This window comes from Aythya fuligula, chromosome 11, assembly GCF_009819795.1.
Source record: "Aythya fuligula isolate bAytFul2 chromosome 11, bAytFul2.pri, whole genome shotgun sequence".
Lineage (NCBI taxonomy): Eukaryota > Metazoa > Chordata > Aves > Anseriformes > Anatidae > Aythya > Aythya fuligula.
In genome coordinates, this window is record NC_045569.1 from 12,685,065 (window position 1) to 12,703,853 (window position 18,789).

The 18,789-nt window shown below is 36.6% G+C and overlaps 1 long non-coding RNA gene across 1 annotated transcript in view; it reads left to right on the top strand.

Annotated features, from left to right (window-relative positions):
• The first annotated feature begins 586 nt into the window (after positions 1-586).
• The window catches only part of LOC116493704, a 61,745-nt gene continuing 43,542 nt past the window's right edge, over positions 587-18,789 (top strand). The window contains exon 1 of the long non-coding RNA XR_004253782.1: positions 587-838. This is a non-coding gene — a long non-coding RNA (uncharacterized LOC116493704). The remainder of the gene's footprint in view (positions 839-18,789) is intronic.

Sequence of the window (18,789 nt, forward strand, 5' to 3'; positions counted from 1 at the left end):
TTTTTCTTTGTTACCCTGCATAACAGCTGGTAATACAAGAAAGTGGTCTACCATCCCCCCCAAATTCTTTGAATTCTGCTTCTAAAGCTCTTCTCTGAATCATATTTTCTAACATCTCTTGGTGCTTTGTGGAAAAAAAAAAATAAAAAAAATCATTCTCTTCAGCATTACACAGACATTGACTGGGAAATCTCTTTATCAGTGGTTTAAATCAAAAGTAATTTTTTTTTTTTTCTCCAGAATCCATTTTAGTCTCCTGTACTGCTGTTTCTCAGTGTGAAAGAATCTATTTAACTGCCTGCTTTTTGGATGGCTTTTAATGTTGTTTTTAGATTTATACAAGGGGTATTTTGCCAATGAGTCTCTTCATCTTTACCACTAGAATGATTTTTAATGGACATCCAGTAGTTTCATACTAAGTAGTTTCTTTCAGCTTTATTCTCCCTAGGGAGGAATGCACTGAATGGCTGGAAATGTCAGCAGCTGCATTAGTCGAAGCAGTTTAGCTGCTGCCACCTCCTAGATAAATCTTGCCCTTTTTCGTTTCTGTGTTTCTGACTGTTTCCCTCAAAGTAAGAGAGCCAAAAAAACTTCCTGTCTGGTATAATACAGATTAGGAACTAAATTAGCTGCTATTATAGATGGGCATTTTTCTATTGATTTCAGGGTGAAATCCATTAAAACTGGCAGAAAAGTTGGCTGCATTTCTGTAGAGTCAATGAAATCAAATAGAAATATGAAGCTGAGAAAAAGGAAGGAATGTGTGCGGCTGTGTGAAGTAGAGTCCAGCTCAGCCATTGCAAAGTGGAATGAGGACCTTGCCTGCCTGTCAGAAAAGGTAGGTACAGCATGGGCACCGCCACTCCTCTTGGCTATCGCTTGACACGCAGATGAGATTTAACAAGGAAGCAAATTAACCAGGGTACTCATCCTATCCTTCAGAGCATCTGATCATGGGCCTGGCTGGAGGCTGGAAATGAATTCAGTGAACCTTTGGTACTGTGCAGCCAGGCATTGCCTGTCTTGCCCTGTTCATAAGCTGGTGAAGTTGGCACTGCAGTTGCTGATGTTTTAGTCGCGTATTTTGTCTGAAAATGAGTAGAGCCAAGTCTTCTCCCAGAAGTAAATGTTGCTGATAATAATTCTTTTACTTGTGTTTATTCATATACATGTTGCAATGATTAAAAATAGCGGCTAGATGGCTGGAGAAATTCTCCATATAATAAAACACATCTGCCAATGTATTTTGCAAGTTGGCCTGTCAGGTAAAGTCCATGGTCTTAAATATGCTTGCTTTTTTTTCACATTAAATGATCAATAAATTCAGAGTTCTGGCTGTATAATTCATTATGTTACCTGGAGGCATCACAGGCTTTGCCTCAGAGTATAGCTGTGGATCTGTCCTACTTCCAAGTTCCTCAAAGAAAGGAGAGATTGTGCTTTAGACCAGTAGAATTACTTTGAATGTATAGATAGCTGCTTGATTACAACTCTGATCTTGTGTTAAATGTTCATGATACTTAATACCGGAGTCAGCATATCCCACAGCTGTGCAGTTGTTCGCAGTGCTAAAAATCAGGATTTTAGGAAAGTGATTGTATGTCTTGAGTCATCAGCATGGATTAGACCCCAGAAATATTTTTTTAGTGTAATGGCTTATCAAACTTTATGGTTGCTTTCAGAATGTGTGTTTTTACTGCTTCCTGTAAAAAAAAAAAAAAAAAAGTAATTTAAAACTATTTTTTTGAACTGCTAAGGCAAAGTGACCACCTAATTGACAGGGTGTTGTTAATAAGAACACTGGAAGGCTTTTCGAAAATCCATTGTAACTGTTTCTGAGTTAGTCAAGCAGCCAGCCTGACAAGTTTGTTCCAGTTGGGAGAATTTGATGTTGGAGACAAAAGTCTTTCATGAAATCCTGTTTACTTATAGAGATGTGCCAAGCACCTTTTCCTTGAGCATAGGAGGATCAAACAACAGGAGATTGTTTTCAGCTGGTACTCAGACCCAAAAGCTCTGTCTAGGATTTTCTCAGTGCCGCATCCCACATTTGCCCAGCCTGCATCTGGATATCCTTTATAAAAATCTGTTTGTCTGTGGTGTTTCTGCTGTCCTCTTAGTCACACCCACGCACCAGTCAGACAAATCTTCTTTTGCATAATTCAAATTCCTGCTTTGGCTTGTGACAAGCTGTATGGTAGGATCAAGGCTGTTTAGATATTTTTTAATAAAGGAATTCGACTATGAATTGTTTTTTAAAGGAAATGTATTGTTTTTTGGTTATAATAGCAGCTCCCATAGTCTATTCTATATGGATATTCCATTTTTTAAGCAATGATAAAATATTGTGTGGACAAGCCCTAAGCAAGCACCTCTCTTTCACAGGGAGGGTTCTAAAAGTAGGACGCTCCCTGTGGTGTGGTTTTCTGTGAACACTAGGAGAATTGTCATGTGAATTGCTTGTTTAGCAATTTTTGAGTTCAACATCTGTATTCATCATTGTCTTAGAGTGCATGGGTGTTTCTTAGCTTTGAGAAACCACTCTGCTGTTCATCCCATCAGTGTGTGAAATATTAAATGCAAACAGGGAGGCTCTGACTCCAGGTCAAGGTCCAGAAATACTTTGAGTCTGAGAAGTGTCTCTGACAGAAGTCTTACCCTCCTGTCACCTTGCTTCTGGGAACAGTAGTTGATCACTGGACAATACAGCAAGTGTCTGGGCTGTGAGGAGAGTGAGAACTGAGGCTTGCTGACCTCCTCCTGTGGAAAGGAGGAGATGTTCAGGAGCAGGGATGTTCCTCCTGGGAGGAGATGGCTTTGCAGCAGTGTGGATGGAAATCCAGGTCATTTACCACCATTCCTGTTTTCCTTCACTTACAGTTTCTACATACCATCTAGGTTAGTTTGCCATTGTTTAGTACTGATATTGTTAAATAGTATTCCCCTGGTTTGTACTACCTGTGAACACTTTTCGTCAATCTACTTCTTGGGGAATAGAGTCGCCCTGTGGATGGTCAGACTGAGAAAGATGTTTGGAACATAGAGCAAACACCTAAGGCTATGGTTACCTGCCAAGTCATTGTAGAGGACCAGGAATGTGTATATTCTTGCTTGAGTGTTCATTTCAGAGGTAAATTTTAGTGAACTTTCTCTTTTCAGCACTCAAGCTACAAAACAAATGAGCCAGAATTTTTAAAGGGATGATGATAATACTAATATATTGTCTAGAAACTAGCTGCTTCAGGTTGTGCTTCATTATTTAGAAATCCCAGGTATATTTTAATACAATTTGTACAAGCAGCATAGTGTACTTTTATCATGTTCATTTCCTGGACCGTCTTTCCTCCTTATCTAAGTGTCCCCAGATTCTTTCATCTCTCTCTGGGAAGCAATCAGATAGTTATGGAAATCCAGCAGGCAGGACAAGTCTGTCAGTGGTGCTTGTGACTCTGAAGACAGGATTCTATCTGGCATAGAGCAGCCCTTGGGCAAACTAAAAGACCACCCATTTGCAGGACCAGAATTCAAGTTTCACATTGCTTTTTCTCGGCACCCTTAAGCAGAAACAGACAAGGCACAGGGCTGAATTTGCTGCTTCCATACATACTTATGGATAACTTACTTTTGGAATATCAGATTTGCAATAACCTAAAGCCATTAGGAATGGTTCATGAACATTCAGGCATGCATATATAATTCATGCTAACTGAATACATTTATGTGCACGCTTGTAAAACGAAACAGGTTGCAACTTATTAGTGGAATAAATGGAATTGCTTCTTTATAGCATGTTTTATGCTTCTCTCTAATTTAAAGCTAGATCATTGAATATAAAATTGGCTGATAATTACAATAAATATTCCTACAATGTTTCTACTTTGCAGCTTATAAATAATCTTTGTTTCATTTTTAAGCATTTTTTTCTCTTTTGGATTGTTCAATATATACTTTGAGGTTTTCAAATCTATACTTGTGGGTAAATAGCTTCTAAATGAAGGCTTGTGGGAAAATGTCAAGTTTTACCTGAGTTAAATTATTTTTACTGGAGATTGAGTGAAAGGACTGAATCCACTTCAAAACAGCTGTTGCTCTTAGCTAAATTCCTCCTATATTATTAGATCGCTTTACCAATATTATGTTACTGGAGTGTGTTGGGGAGGGATGAAACAAAACAAACAAACAAAAAAGCATTTTCTCATGTTGTATTGAGTAAGAAAAAGAGTTGAAATGGGAGGTTATGTCTTGTGTAAAAATATCCTGTATTTTATGATCTAAATCCTGAAACGGAATAACTCTCAGCTGTACTTTTTGATGTTCATTAAACAATGGAACAGATCATGCACAGTATGTCATTAGATTCATAAGGCTGATTGGTTTGAGGAAGTATGTGCATCCACAGCTCTACTAAGAGAAACATACAGGCTTTTTTAATACTGTTTCTTTATAGTGTTTAAGAATAACATTTTTGTGTGGCTGTGTTTCTGAGCTATATTGCAGTCAAAATAATTATCCCTATACTCAAGAATTAATGTGGATCTCAGTGCTTGAATTTTTAGCAGACTAATAGCCAGGCATGTAAGTGAATCATTATCAGCACCTCTACAGGACAAGATGGGTGTGTAACTGAACATTTGCAAAGGTCTTAGCTGGTATCTGAGACTTATGGCCACAATTTAAGATCTTAGTTTAAACTTTTATTTATAGTTAATTGAAAGAAATAAAAAAACACAGACATTTCTGATTTAATTCTGAGAGTAAAGAAATCATAATGATTTCTTTATTCTTATTTCAAGAAAAAAGTTCAGGTATGACACGTTCATTATTTGTTCTTGATAAGTTAACTATTATATTTTGTGATTAAAAACCACGTGGAGGAGTGCATTTGCAAAACCACAGCTTTTGCACAGAGAGCTAGCTAAAGTTAGAGCAATTGGAATGACTTCTATTGATCTATTTTTTATTGTTTTTCCTCAATGTGAAACAATTATAAATATTAAATCTGTAAATATTGATATAAAATATAATACTGTTCTTATATTTAAAGGAATGAATGCATGAAGTTTTTTATCTGCCCTTATTTTAATTAGTTGAAACACCAATGGAAAAAAAGAAGCAGAGGAGAAACTTCTGTGGATTTTTTGAGATTCTGTCAGATGGAGCTTTGCCTTTTCTTTGTGCCAGGCTTCATTTTCAGTATTTCTCTTTCCTCCTTGGAATGAAAACGTTAACTAACACTTCCTCCCTTACCTAGTCCAGCTTTATCAAAGTCAACACCCAAAGTTCTGTACTACACAGCTCTCCTTTTTAGAAATGTTCCAAAACATTCTGTTGGTATTTTCGTCTGACAGAAATCTATGTCTTACAAATGCTTTCTTGTGTTGTATTAATGAAGTCAGCTAACGTGGCTACTGTGTGGTTATGGTGGACAGGAGACGTGAACATTTACAGACGTGCTGAACTTTGAAGGCTGGCTGTGTCATACTACCTAGCAAGTAATCATTGCAATAATCACCCTAGTTTTTCTATGTTAAATTGGTTAATAACAACACAGGATTACATGGCTGTGAGACTAATGTCTAGGTCAGACTACCCAGAATGGTTAGAATTTTAAATCCCTTACATTAATCCTTTTGGTGTATGTCATGAAAGTATAGCCTGTAGCTGTCAAATTACATATGCACTGTGAGTGTAGTCTGTTTAAGTTCAGGACTTAGCATCATGTATTCCAATTCAATTTATTTTTATATCTCATCTTTCACACAGAGGGTCTGAAAATGCTCAACAGTGAGAGACAGAATAATGAGATAATGCTTTACAGAACTGTGTAAAGTGTCTTGCATATAGATAGCAAGCAAGGCAGAGGTTGGATTTCAGTGAGAGAAGACAGTTGCAAATTAAAAGCAGTGGTAGTATAAATGCAGAGCAATTCTGATAGATGAGACTTTGAAGGGTGTATGTTACTTATGGGAGGAATAATATAAGGATGGAAAGGTAAAAATAGCATGATAACCTCTGCCTGATGATGAACAGAGAAAGTTGCTGAGGGGCTTTGAAAAGACATCAGGATTCAGCTGTGAACAAATGTAAAAATGAAAAAAATAGATGTCAAGGGTCGCTTTAGACAGAATTAATCTTGGTCTGAGCAAGAGTCACAGTGATGTTATAGAAATAGAGGGAGGCAGGGGGGGAGGGTAGGGGATGGAATCAATATATAGGAGTGTGATGAGATGATTAGGTATCTTGGATTGAGTGTTTACTCCCAGATTGTTTCACATCTAGGACATGATACTTGTTCCATTGATCTCAATATGCAATATTCAGAATTGTAAAAGCAAAGTGAGAATTTCCCATTGTGGGATTGAATTTTTTTTTCCTTTAAGATGCTGCCTTTCCTAGACCGTCTTATGAACTGTAGTAAGGACATTAAACCGAGTTCTTATCTGAAGGCAGTAGCAGTAGAATCGGGGAGAATATTCTACCTTTGAATTGCTCTACAGGAAAGTCAATGTACTTTAGATTCACATTCCTGTACTACCTTAGTTAACTTGTACAAATCTTCTAATGTAGACCAAATTTGAGTTGAGGACTACAAACACATTTACACTAATTGCATAAAATTGATGGGCCAGGCTGAAAGAAGCATAGACCAGGAAAACAAACAAACAAACAAACAAACAAATATATATAGTTAAAAGCATAGAGCCTTAAGCAGTAAAGAATGGAGATGATACAAAACCAGAAAGTAGAAAAAAGCTTCAAATGTTTTTTGTTCTTTGAGGACAGCATCAAAGACAGATTGTTGGAAGGTTTGGGAAGGACAGACTAAACAGCCAGTGATGCCTTAGGAGAAGAGAGAATAATCTATGTCCAATAATAAATAATTAAAAGAAAAGGTAGGGATTCAAAGTGAGGGGGACGGTATTTGGGAAGAGGATATCATCTAATCTCAGTTTAATTTTCAGATAAATAGTCAATGAGAAATGAAATGGTGATTAGGTAGTTAAGGCCTTTTAAGGTTGTGAGTGGAAAGAGCCAGTGAAGAAAATTTTGAAAAGTGAGGAATGGAGAGAATGGAATGAGAACGGGATGATACAATGGAGAAGAGATTGAGATTTAAGAGGATTCAGTGCTACCTACTGTAGTTTAATTATATTATACCATAATTATATTAATTGCTTTTCCACTTCATGTTTTTAGGTAAGATGTTATGCTAATTCTAGAAGAAAAAAAATAAAAATTAAGTTGTCCCTCTCGAATAAACAGAATTTTTAGAAGGAGACTGAGGTTTCTGAAGAGATGCTATCAAGCCATTGTGAGCAATGAGTAAGTGCAATGAAGTGTCTCTGAAGAGAGGCTGGATGCAGCTCTGGGCAGCCTGCTCTAGTGGTTGGCAACCCTGCCCAGAGCAGGGGGGTTGAAACTAGATGATCTTTAAGTTCCTTTTCAACCCAGGCAATTCTATGGTTCTGTGAAGGGGAGGGAAGTCCTGTTCCAAATTCTGCCAACTGACTGGTTGGTCTTTGCTGACCTTCACTCAGCTTCTGGAAAGACTTGGCTCTTTAGAACATAACCTCAGTCTGATTTGATGAGATGTGTAACATCTGTACATAGTTTTCTGCAAATTTTTGATACACACCTTAACGTGTTATAAGATTGTATAGTATGCTGTAAGATTGAATTATAGCAGTTGTTTTATTCCTAAAGAACCTTTTATATAAGTGAACTGGCTGGAAAACGTAGACAATTGTGATTATTTTTTTTTTCCAGAGATGAATTTATCATAGGACTACAATATGACTAGTTATTAAACATTGTTAATATATTATCTACTAATAAAAAAGTCAAACTGTTTAATGTCATTATGATTAAAAAAAAAAAAAAAAAAAAAAAAAAGACCCTTAACATAAGTCCTGACACAAATTATAATTGTTTACTCAGCCCTCCCAGCAGTCTACTAAATGCAGCTTGCCACTCAGAGTTTTATAGCTGTTCTGCTTGAGACAAACTATTCTTTTACATGTAGTACTGGGCTGTAATGCAAATTATCACTATAACAGGACATAAATTAATCCTGTTTTCTGCTTCTTCTAATTATATTGTGTATGTTATAAAAATAGAAAATACTTGAAAAGTTACCATCTCACATGAACTGGGAAATCTTTCGTCTTTTCTTTATCTCTTTTATCAATAGTTTTCCCCTAGTTATTGTAAAATATTAGCGTGATATGAAAGGTTTCATATTTAAAAGATTTCATCACCTTTAAATGACATTAAATGGCTGAGCTTAGTTGAACATATGCACTTTCTGCTCAGTGGGGTAGTTAATAAAATATGAGCTTAGCACACAGTCTAATATTGATTTCTCTGGGAAAGACCGGATTGGTATTAGGTAACGTTGTTTCATATGGACAGCAAATGACTTAAAAGACCTTCTCAGCTTTTTGATATTCACACTGTACTTTCAGCACGTTCTGCAAATATACCTGTACATTCTCTGTCTAACCAAAAGTGGTGTACCTGATACATGTCAAAATGTTGGTCAGCGTTTGCTTTGTCTCTCTTTGAAATGCTTAAAGTCATTTTTTGTGATTTAGGGACTTGGTTACAAAAAGCTGCAATATAGCCTCTGATACTCAAATAAGAATGCCCTCAAACAACACAGCCATGACTTTCTTATCTTCCGGAAAGAGAGTTTGAGAATGTTTGGTCTGTCTTCTGGGGAATGCAAAACCTTAGCTTTCTGTTCCCTTGCATTGCTAGTCCAAGATCTAAGCTGTATTTCTATAAAAACATGAACAGATTCAGGGAAGTGTGAGGGATTACTTAAAATTTCATTGATGTTAGGGCATGAGAGGGAAGTTAGAAGATTTATGTTAACTTCCAGAGAATGATGGGTCAGTTTTTCAGTATCCATTAATACTGAGTTTTTCCTAAGCAATTCTGTGTTTAAACCATCTAGTTAAAGGACCAACTATAAACAATTCTTCTTTGTTAATGTCATCTCTTTATTGAGACTGTAAGTATGCTGTGTAGGGAAAGGGACCATATAAATGAGAATTTCTATTATTTTTGGAGCCTCACAGTTTTGCAGTGAACCTCAGCCACTATTAGGGTAATGTGGTCATACAAAAGAAATGTTTTACCAGTGGATATGATACTGGATAATGAAAGCCTAGCAGGACAAACAGGATGGAAATGTGAGAGTTTGGAGATATGCTCAGAGGTGAGTGGACTATATGGGGATATAGTTAAGATGGGGATAAATTTTGGCATTAGGGGTACCTGTAATTTTGTGAATAGTGGGCTGAATAACTTCCCTCAGTAAAGTCTGGGCATCATTATAAGCAAGCTATTAGAGCTGAAATGATGGAACAGATCTAGTAGTAATTGAAAGAGAATCTGTAGTTTGTGTTCGATAGCTATTAGACAAGATCCTTTCTGACTTCAAAACATTTGACTCTTCATTTCCCAAAGGGTCTGCTTCATAAGCTGAAAAACTCCGGTATTTTTGTTTTCTTTGTCATGTAGATGAGCATGTTTGGAGTCCACTTATATGAGATTCTTAAAAATATGAAAAGATTTTCAAAACACCTAAAAATGAAACAAATACAAACAAACAAACACAAAAGGCCTAGATTTCCCCCCGCTGCACACACACACACAGCTGGAGGCCATTGTGGAAATATAAGGAGTGCAGAACCACATTTTTTTCTTGGTTATATCCTCATTGATTTTTTTCATTGTACTTGTATTTACTCTATATTTAATATATATCTGCAGTGCATAATGTAATGCAGAGTTTCTTTTGCCCAGATGCAGGTGTAGTTAGAGCCCCCAGGTAACATTTATCTGATCAGAACTTTGCTGAACCCAAACCTTTGCTGAACTTGATTATTTTCCCTCCAAACTGAATGAAGTAAACATGCTAAATTTTTTAAGCTCCTTTTCCTTAAAGACTCAGGACTTAAATCACGTTCATCAGGCTTGTTGCTTTACACATGAAAATAAGGATAGGAGTTACTTTGAATACGAAAAACCTATGGATAAAAAGCTGACATATTGGAATTGGTTTAACGATTGGCAGAATTATGTAGGTAGTAACTTGGTCCATGATACTTAAATCCTTGAGACCACCTTGTATGTTAAAATAAATAACCATGTGCATTTCCAGCTGCACATTTGCCTTGTAAGTGGTGGATGTGTTTTGAGTGTTTTCATAGTTCTTTCTGAAAAGTGAGTTATTTAATTATTACATATTTAGAATAGTCTGAACAGTGTTTTCTGAGACTCTTTTTGAAAAATAGGTTGATTTTATTGTCCTTTCATGGTCAAATATGGATATAAATCATGTCACAAAGGATAAGTTAGAATTGAATCCGCTAAGGGAGGTATTAACTCCTACAGAAAAGTTGTGACAAAACATTATTTTTACTGACTGTCTAATTCAGAAAGTCTTGAAGATTTCAAAGTGGTCACATACTCCAGAAGGCATGTGACAGTATTGTCCTCGTTTGAACATGAACTGCAGATGTCTCCTGCTTGAGAAACTCAACCTTTTTGCTGTTTGTAGCATCAGGTTGTGCAAGCCATGAAATTTCTTACACTGTGGAAATGTCAGGTGGAAATTTGATGGGCTGCAACTACCAAAAGGGAAACTTGAAGAGGATACTATGATTAACACTAATATTCTAGAAAAGACAGTTTGGGATCTTTGACCTTGTGCAATTAAAGGTCTCACTTTAGTATCCGTTTCATCATTTAATGTCCCCAGTGCCTAATAACATGCTGGTGCTTTGTTTCAGTACCAACTTCAAGGGAAGAGTGCCACCTACTGAACTACCAGTTCCGTTTTCTGCAACATCTATATTTACATTTTTTCACCCAAAATACTAAACAAATCCTGTCTTGTGTATTGTAAGAATTGTGAGAGGATCAAGGCCATTACGTGGCATGGGCACATGTAATGTTTTTAATCTGGATGAGACTACTACAGGGTAATAATGCACCCTGCATATGCAAATGCAGGGTGGCATTCACAAATTTTTATTTTTTTTTTCATGTGTGGACATTGGAACTTGTATTTTAACATGCCAATTATAAGAGACTGCAATAAAAATGAAGTTAATAGCAACCCATATAACATTACTATTATCTGACCCTGATTTGAACTCTTCACTGCTATAAGTGCTAAAGTATACTGCTAATGATTTCTTCAGAAATATGCTCATAATTGATGCAATATTTCAGTCTGCATCTCATAAAAACTAGAAATGTCCTTTAAAGGAATTAAAGTAAAAACTTTTTGCTTCCTGTTAGATGCTCAAAAGCATATCATTGAAGTCTCTCATGCAAAAATTTTCAATTATTCTTCCATAAATATGGATGGAATAAAATATATATTTATTCCATAAACTCTTCATTCCAGCATGACTGCAATTGCAGATCTTTCTATGCTTTTTCCTACTAAAATCTTTCTTTTGGCAAAGCAGAAGGGAAAAAAAAAAATCCATCTTTGGACGTGTGTATTTTCATTTCCAAAGAAAAAGAGGACAACTTCAGTTTTGTAGAAAAACTGAATCTTGTGGAATGAGTATTCTGAATGTTTTTCAGTGAGAACTTGTAAGTTTTTGTTCAAAGTTGGTAGTTTGGATTCCCATGTATCATTTGGATTTAGAGGATGACTATAATAACAGCATAAAACTAGCCCAAGTGATAGAATAGAAGGCTGTTTTATATGTCTCTGTTTGAAAAAGAGATACTGAAATAGAGATTAAAATAGGAATAGTGAGTCTTTCTGTTGGGGTGAAGCAGTTTGAGAATTCTTTACAATTTTTTTGCTAATATTTGTATCACAATCCCTTTGTTGACCTCATATGAACAAGTTTCTGCATCCAGTAACTTAAGGTCTTTCCTTTAGGGAGTTGCTGGACTATTTGTAGGATTAAGATGGCTCATAGTTCCTGTTGATTCATCAAAATCTTCTACAGACATTCCCTCAAAATCTGACAGAAAAGACAAAAATAGGCATAAAAGGGAGTAGGGGGAGAACAGGGGGGAAAAAAATGCAGAAATATGAAATGCAGAAATAGAAAATTCACATCTGCTTTGTGTGTGTGTTTGTTTTGTTTTCCCATTGACAGGATTCTGCTGTCACTTTGCGAAGTAGATTATGCTGTCCCATGAATCCAGTCCGTCAGAAAGTTATCTCCAAGTAAAGGCAGCAAGATGTTGTTTGTTCCCCACTCCTCCACACCCCCTCTTTTAATATTTGTGTTCCTCTTTATTGTGTAGCCGTAAAGCCCTAAAAGTTTGCAATCAGTATGCTTGAAGTAGATGCACAATTTGTTCCAGGTGGCAGGTGGTTCTGGATGTTCCACTCACTGGACAAAGCAGGTTATAACGCGGCCATAACAGAACCTACCTCTATTTCTTCATCTCATTTTTTTGCATTTAATTAAAAGAATTAGCTAATGGATCCACTCTTGTTCCCCTCAGGCAATCAGAGCCATGGCTGTAGAGCTGTACTTTGAGGAGGGTGCAGATGATACCATGGTGCAAATTAGCCAATATGTTCACCCCAAGTTCAGCAGTCTTAGATAACTTCAAATCTGTGTTCTTGTCAAGCCCTGTTTTAGCTCGACTTCATCAGAACAGCTTTTAGGCATACTGAATGGTTATTTTGTTTTGGAAAAACAAACAAACAAACAAAACAGTTGACATAACCATTCTTATTTTGTGATGAAGCAGAAAATTTGGTAGAAACAAGCTGTTATAATGTGCTTTTAAGCCTTTTTCTTTGTCCTCCTCCATAGTTTCCATCCTTGGGTTCTTTTCAGGTGAGTTCTTCAATGCATGAAAGCTGACAGGTTCCAAAGGCTGTTCAGATAGCTGCTTCTAACAAAAAGGTTGCCTTTCCTGGCATGCATTGGCTTCAGATGCACCAAAAATTAACCATCTTCGAGAGGGATCAAGACCTCAATTCTGGAAAACAGTAAGGCATCCATACACGTGTAACCACAGTGAGATTATTCATGGTCTTAAAGTGCTTAGTACTTGGCTGATTCATGGTTTAACAGGAGGCTCTTTTTACTGTAAAGAAAATTAGTAAGACATTTGATTCTATCACTCGTTAGGTGAAGTTCACTGGTAAAGCCCTTATCCCCAAACAGCCCATATTTAGAGGGTGATTATATTCACAGAAGAAATTCAGTGATGAGGAGGAAGATTTTTATGCATGTTTTTTCTTTTATTTCCTTGTATTATTTTTTTGGAGATGTATCTGTTCTGATTATCATAAATACGTAGGTTGCTAGAAGTGTTTTTATATGTCATGCTTCTTATTGTATGCAAGAACAAACTGATGCTTTATCCTTTTTGCAGCAAGATGTTGCTGAGTATAGATGGTGCAGAGCATCGGGTTTCATGTGTTTTCTTTGTTTCTTTGCAGAAAAATGAAGTGACAGGTGCTTAGCCTCATTTTTCATGCTAGCTTTGCCATGCCATTTTCACCAATAATGAAGGCAGCTGCCAGAGCTTGAGGAAATCAGGCGAAAAATTCAGCTGGCAGGTAGACCCAGTCACTTTAAGAAATGTAATCTTATGTTAGCAGATGGTAATTAAAAGGCAGAAGAAATAAAATTTTGTCTCAGTTTTCTGCACTGTTGCATCAATTAAATCTGCAACAGAAATGCAAGCAGAAAATATAATTTATTGTCATGTGGCTACACAGTATGATTGTATGCAAATCTAATGATTTGTTTTACAAAGACAATTGCAATTTTTTAAATCTAAGTAGAATAACCAATCATTTCCAGAGTGTATGTGTACGCAGTAAATCTTCAGTTTTCAGTATGCCTAATGTAATGAAAAGCATCTCCTTGTTTTCTATTCATTATTAAACCTCAAACTAGGGTTCCACTGTCTATGTGCTTCCAGCTTTCAGTAACACCAATTTTAATTCTAAGAGTTCAGTAAATCTTAATGTGGAGAGTTAATCTAGCTCAGGCCTCAGCAGGAGTGCATCCTACTAAGAGAATATCAAAAAAGTGCAAGATGGAACCTGGTAAGAATTATGATCTAGCAGGAAAATGATGTTAAGTCTGTGACGAGATTCCTAAGGATTTTCTGTTGTTCCTTCTACTTAAAGACATCTAGTTCTGAGAGCAGAGCCTCATCAGTCTTCATATGTTACTTCTTATAGCTGCTAGGATCATGAACATGTGCAAATCTGTTGAAGTGTGAAATAATTAAAGCTCATTATGGTAGTGACGAAACTGAAATGCTACTGCAGCTACGTCAGTGTTTCCATAGCTAGCTTTGATTTGCAGGGGTTTTATGAGTCATGCATAAAAATTCACCCAATTTTATAACCATTCACCCAATTCTGAACATTATGGTATAGTCAGACTTTGAATGATATTTTACTAGATGTGATTATTTTTAAGACAGGGAGTTGCTTAGTTTAAAATTGATTGAACAACTAGATGCTTATTTTGTAATTCTGCAAATCCAAGCACATTTGGTTTGTGATACTAAAACTGTATGTCCATTCTTAACTGTCTTACACAGTCTTCATTAAAGACAATGAGAAATAACTAAGATATGTTACTTAAATGTGCTATCTCTGGTTCTTCTGTCTTGTTGACTGATTGCTGATACCTCTAAGCGTAATGGAAATTTTATTGCTGTAGCTCCAATCTAGTGAGACTGGTATAACAAGCAAAGCTTTTTAAAATAGATTTTAAGTGCTCATTCAAATAGAAATGCAAACAGTCTGTAGAGCTGATCAAACAGATTACTTCAGATCCACCAGTTAACTCCAGCTGAGTCTGATAACATAACTACTTGTGTGTGTGTGTGTGTATATGTATGTATATATATATATATATATAAAGATATGTATATATAAAGATCATATAACGATATAAGATTTTTAATTTTTCATGGGTAAGAATGAGTATTAGTTTTGAATCACTTTCATGGACTTGCATTTATTTTGTGTTTGCCTGTGGAATATCTCTAAACTTTTGCATTCAAGAAAACCATATTTCATTGAGGAATTTGTTTAGTGACTGCTTATGAGAGAAGAAAAACAGGAGGGGAAAAAAAGGCATCTAATGTATGGGGAGACAACCATACTGCTCTGTTGGGTTTTTCTGTTTTTCATCCTGGATCTCAACATTTGCCTTGTGGTGACTGGTGATGAGCATTCATGTCCACAGTTTGTTACCATCCCTTGGTATCCTGGATGCTAGCTTGGCAGGGTGAGGAAAAAGTGAATTTCAGTTTTTCTGGAGCCTAGGTGGTGACTTTTATATCCACAACAGGTAATAAATCTGTTGGTAAATCACTGAAAGAGCTGGAGCTGGAGCTGTGGGCAAGCAGAGTACTGGAGAAACCAGCAAACTCCACTGGAAAACCCTCTGCTCGTGGTGCCTGAGCAGCAGCAGCTAGCTGGGCCTGTGGCTGAAGATGTCCTCTAAAACTCCCAACACATACTATTTGCTCTTACCACCATCCTCACCCATGAAGCTCTTGTTACACAGTTCCTGAGCTCTTTTTCCCACCCAGGAGTACTTCTATTGCCATGTGGTGTGGTACTCTGAAAAGTGTGTGTGTCCAGAGAGACCAGAAATACATTTTCCCTAGCAACCTAAGCCAGGTCTAATTCTTGGACTTTGTTGAAAGTCCCAAGTATCAAGTTTTAATTTCCTACTTTTTGTCACTTATGCCATACCACATTTCTGAGTCTTAAACCTTTTTGAGTATCAGAGATTACAACAGGACAAATGAATGAAAGAATTAGTAAAGTACAAGTGGATGAAACTTTCTCTGCCTGCTGCTTGTTAAACACTTGATATTATTGCTTCATATTTCTCCTTTTTTAAACAACTTTATAATTGTACTTTGGCAACAAGGAAGGTTCTCCAAAACTGTTAAACCTCTTGCTTTCTCTAGACACTGACATTTAACCTCTAAGTTGCTCAGCCCCAGGTTTTAGATCTGGGAGCTGTGTTTGTACTTGCCTTTGCTACACACAGCAAGTCTGTAGTAGGTTATGAATTCCTGGGGTATCTGGGGGTGTTCATTATTGTCCAAAAAGCCAATGCTTCAGCTTTTGAAATTTTGTGTGTCCTCTGAAAAAGGATTATTATTATTTTATATCCAAAAGGATAAAAGCCTTTCAGCAAAGGCCTTCAGATAAATAAATAAATAAATAAATAAATAAATGCTGTATTTCTCCTGATGGGACTTTGTGTTCAAGAAGGAAACTGATGCTTCATTGGTTTCTACTTTCACACAAAAATCAATGAGGATGGTAATATAAAGTCAAGATTCAGAAAATGTGTGAAGCAAAACCGATGTGCTTATACTAGGTATTTTCTAAAATACTGAAATGTGAATAGGGATTTTCTGGCCTTAGTCTTTAAGGGCTCAGTTAGGGGGACCTAATGGTCTTATAAAGCTGAAACACTTCTCTTGACAAGCTGGGGTTTCTGTGTACTTCACACCTTTCGCAGAAAGCACTGATAAATAAATAAATCTTGCCTCCAATATTAATTCCCTGTCCCTTACGACCCTTCTAACCAGCTTCCTCTTCCATTTGCAAAACTAAAAGATGGTTGGGTTGGGCCAGTTTGGAAATGGCAGGGGTGTTGGGGCTGGGACAGGCTGTGGTCTAAAAACTGAGTCAGGGGTTAATCAAGTTGTTAAAAAGAGAGGAGATATGGGAGAATAAGAAAATAGTTTGGATTCAGTTTGACATTTTCTTTTATGCTTGCCCTCAGTCAGCTCATGCAGCAGTAGTAATTTCTCAGCGCAGTGTCAGGTATATAAAGAAATGTGACAGCCTTGCCTGCTAACCTAGGCCGCCTGCTAGAAATTATCATTCGTTATCATTATTATTATAGCTAACTAACTTCGAGTCTGATCCCACTTCACTTGTACAGAAATGGCAAAAATCCCAGTCATGTCAACAGTGTAGGCTCAGGCCTGAAGCTCTATTATTTAAAGAAATCCAGTGGTGATTAGTGACCATAGTTCTGTTATTGTGCCTGGGATTTATGTTCTGTTTCTTAATGGAGTGTGCTAAATGAGGAGCTGTAAAATAGTAGCTACTATGAGAAAAATAGCTTAATGTGATTTTAGAGTTTTGATCTAATGTGTTACCAGATGTGGCCTCTCAATCAGTAAAACAACTTTTCTTGGACAACATTCTGCTCCAGCAGATAAACTTTAGTAATTACCCTGCCACCACAATTAAAAAATAAAAATAAAAATAAAAGTCTTATCTAGACTTCTCATTTGTTCAAGCTGATGAGAAACTGATAAGATGGAGTTTCAGTGCCTGTGACATGTTGTTATCACTTGGCAGCATTCAAATGCAGAGTATTTTAAAATTAAATCTGTAAGTCTGTGCATTACTTTGAGGAAATGTGTCAACAAAATGCTGTCAGCTCTTTGCCTCTTGACAAGCTGTATGGATTTCAGACTACTCTGAACTGTAGCTTGTCCATCAAATCAGCAGATGTCCTTTTTTGGCACTATCGGTAGTGTCGTTAGGTTGCTTGGTGGCTTTTTTCTTGTTTATAAAGAGCAGAAAGAGAATCTGATTGTAAATGAGGTCTCAAATCTGGTCTTGATGGAGTAAAGATGAGCAAGTGAAGGTTTTTTTCTGATGAATTGGCAATGAGAAGAAGGGAAGCCCTGAAGACTTTCATGCTTTGCTCATTTGATTTCAAATAGGACTGAGTGTCCTGAATGGCAAGAATGGCTAATTGGAAGCTGCTTCAGCCCTACAAAAGGAAATAAACTCCTGGAGCATTTGTTCAAACTGTCAAATGTCACATCTTGAGGATTCTTACTCTCGTCATTGTAGTGTATAATTTTCTTTCCTCTTTAAAAGGATCAGCATTGAAATAGCACCTATTTTCCATTCTGAGAAAATCCTGTTTGTGAGGTACTTCTGGTTGCTGTTATCTCCACATCTCGTGAATTGGCGTGGCTGGAGAGGTTCAGCTGTTTCTAGTTTGCACTGAAAGAGAATATAATACACAGTTTCAGTAGGTTTAATATTTTACCTGCCAACTTAATGGATTGTTAGATTGAAGCATCTTGTCATGAGTTGAAAGATGGTAGAGTGCCTTTCTAGGTTAACTGTCGATTTACTTGTGCACAAGTGTTTTATGTGCATCTGTGTACTGTGCTTATGTAGTGCCTTCTTGACTCCATAAGCTGCTTTTATTTCTTAAGATCAATGTGCATGTGCTTCTCAAATAATACAAAACTAAAGAATATTGTATAAGGGTTTGTGGAAAGGAAAGCTGATCTTTTCTATCCTATGCATTTTTAAGTTTTGTTGCAAAACTTAGGCTGGCTGAAGTTCCTTCATACGGTTACACTTTCAAGTATATTTACTTAAAATTTGTGCACTTTTACTCTATCCTTTGTTTGTAAATTAAATCTGATTTTCTTGCATTCTGTAATAGCCTGCAAGTTTTATTTTTCCTGGCATAAAAGCACTTTCCGTATGTCCTTCAGTTAGTCAAAGGTAGAAGTCTCTCCCTGAGAGAGAGGATTAGTTTGTCTCATTGGAATTTCGTATTGCAGGATGACAGTCTTCTCTGGCACAGAGTAAGCTCACCAGCATCTACAGTATACATGAAATCATAATCAAAGACAGATGCTTTTCCCTGTTATAAATAATCACTGCTGCTTGTATAGGCCAGGAAAAATCCTTGTTTAGACTGGTCTTACTTTCTTTCTTGGACCTCTGTATTTCCCGTGGCC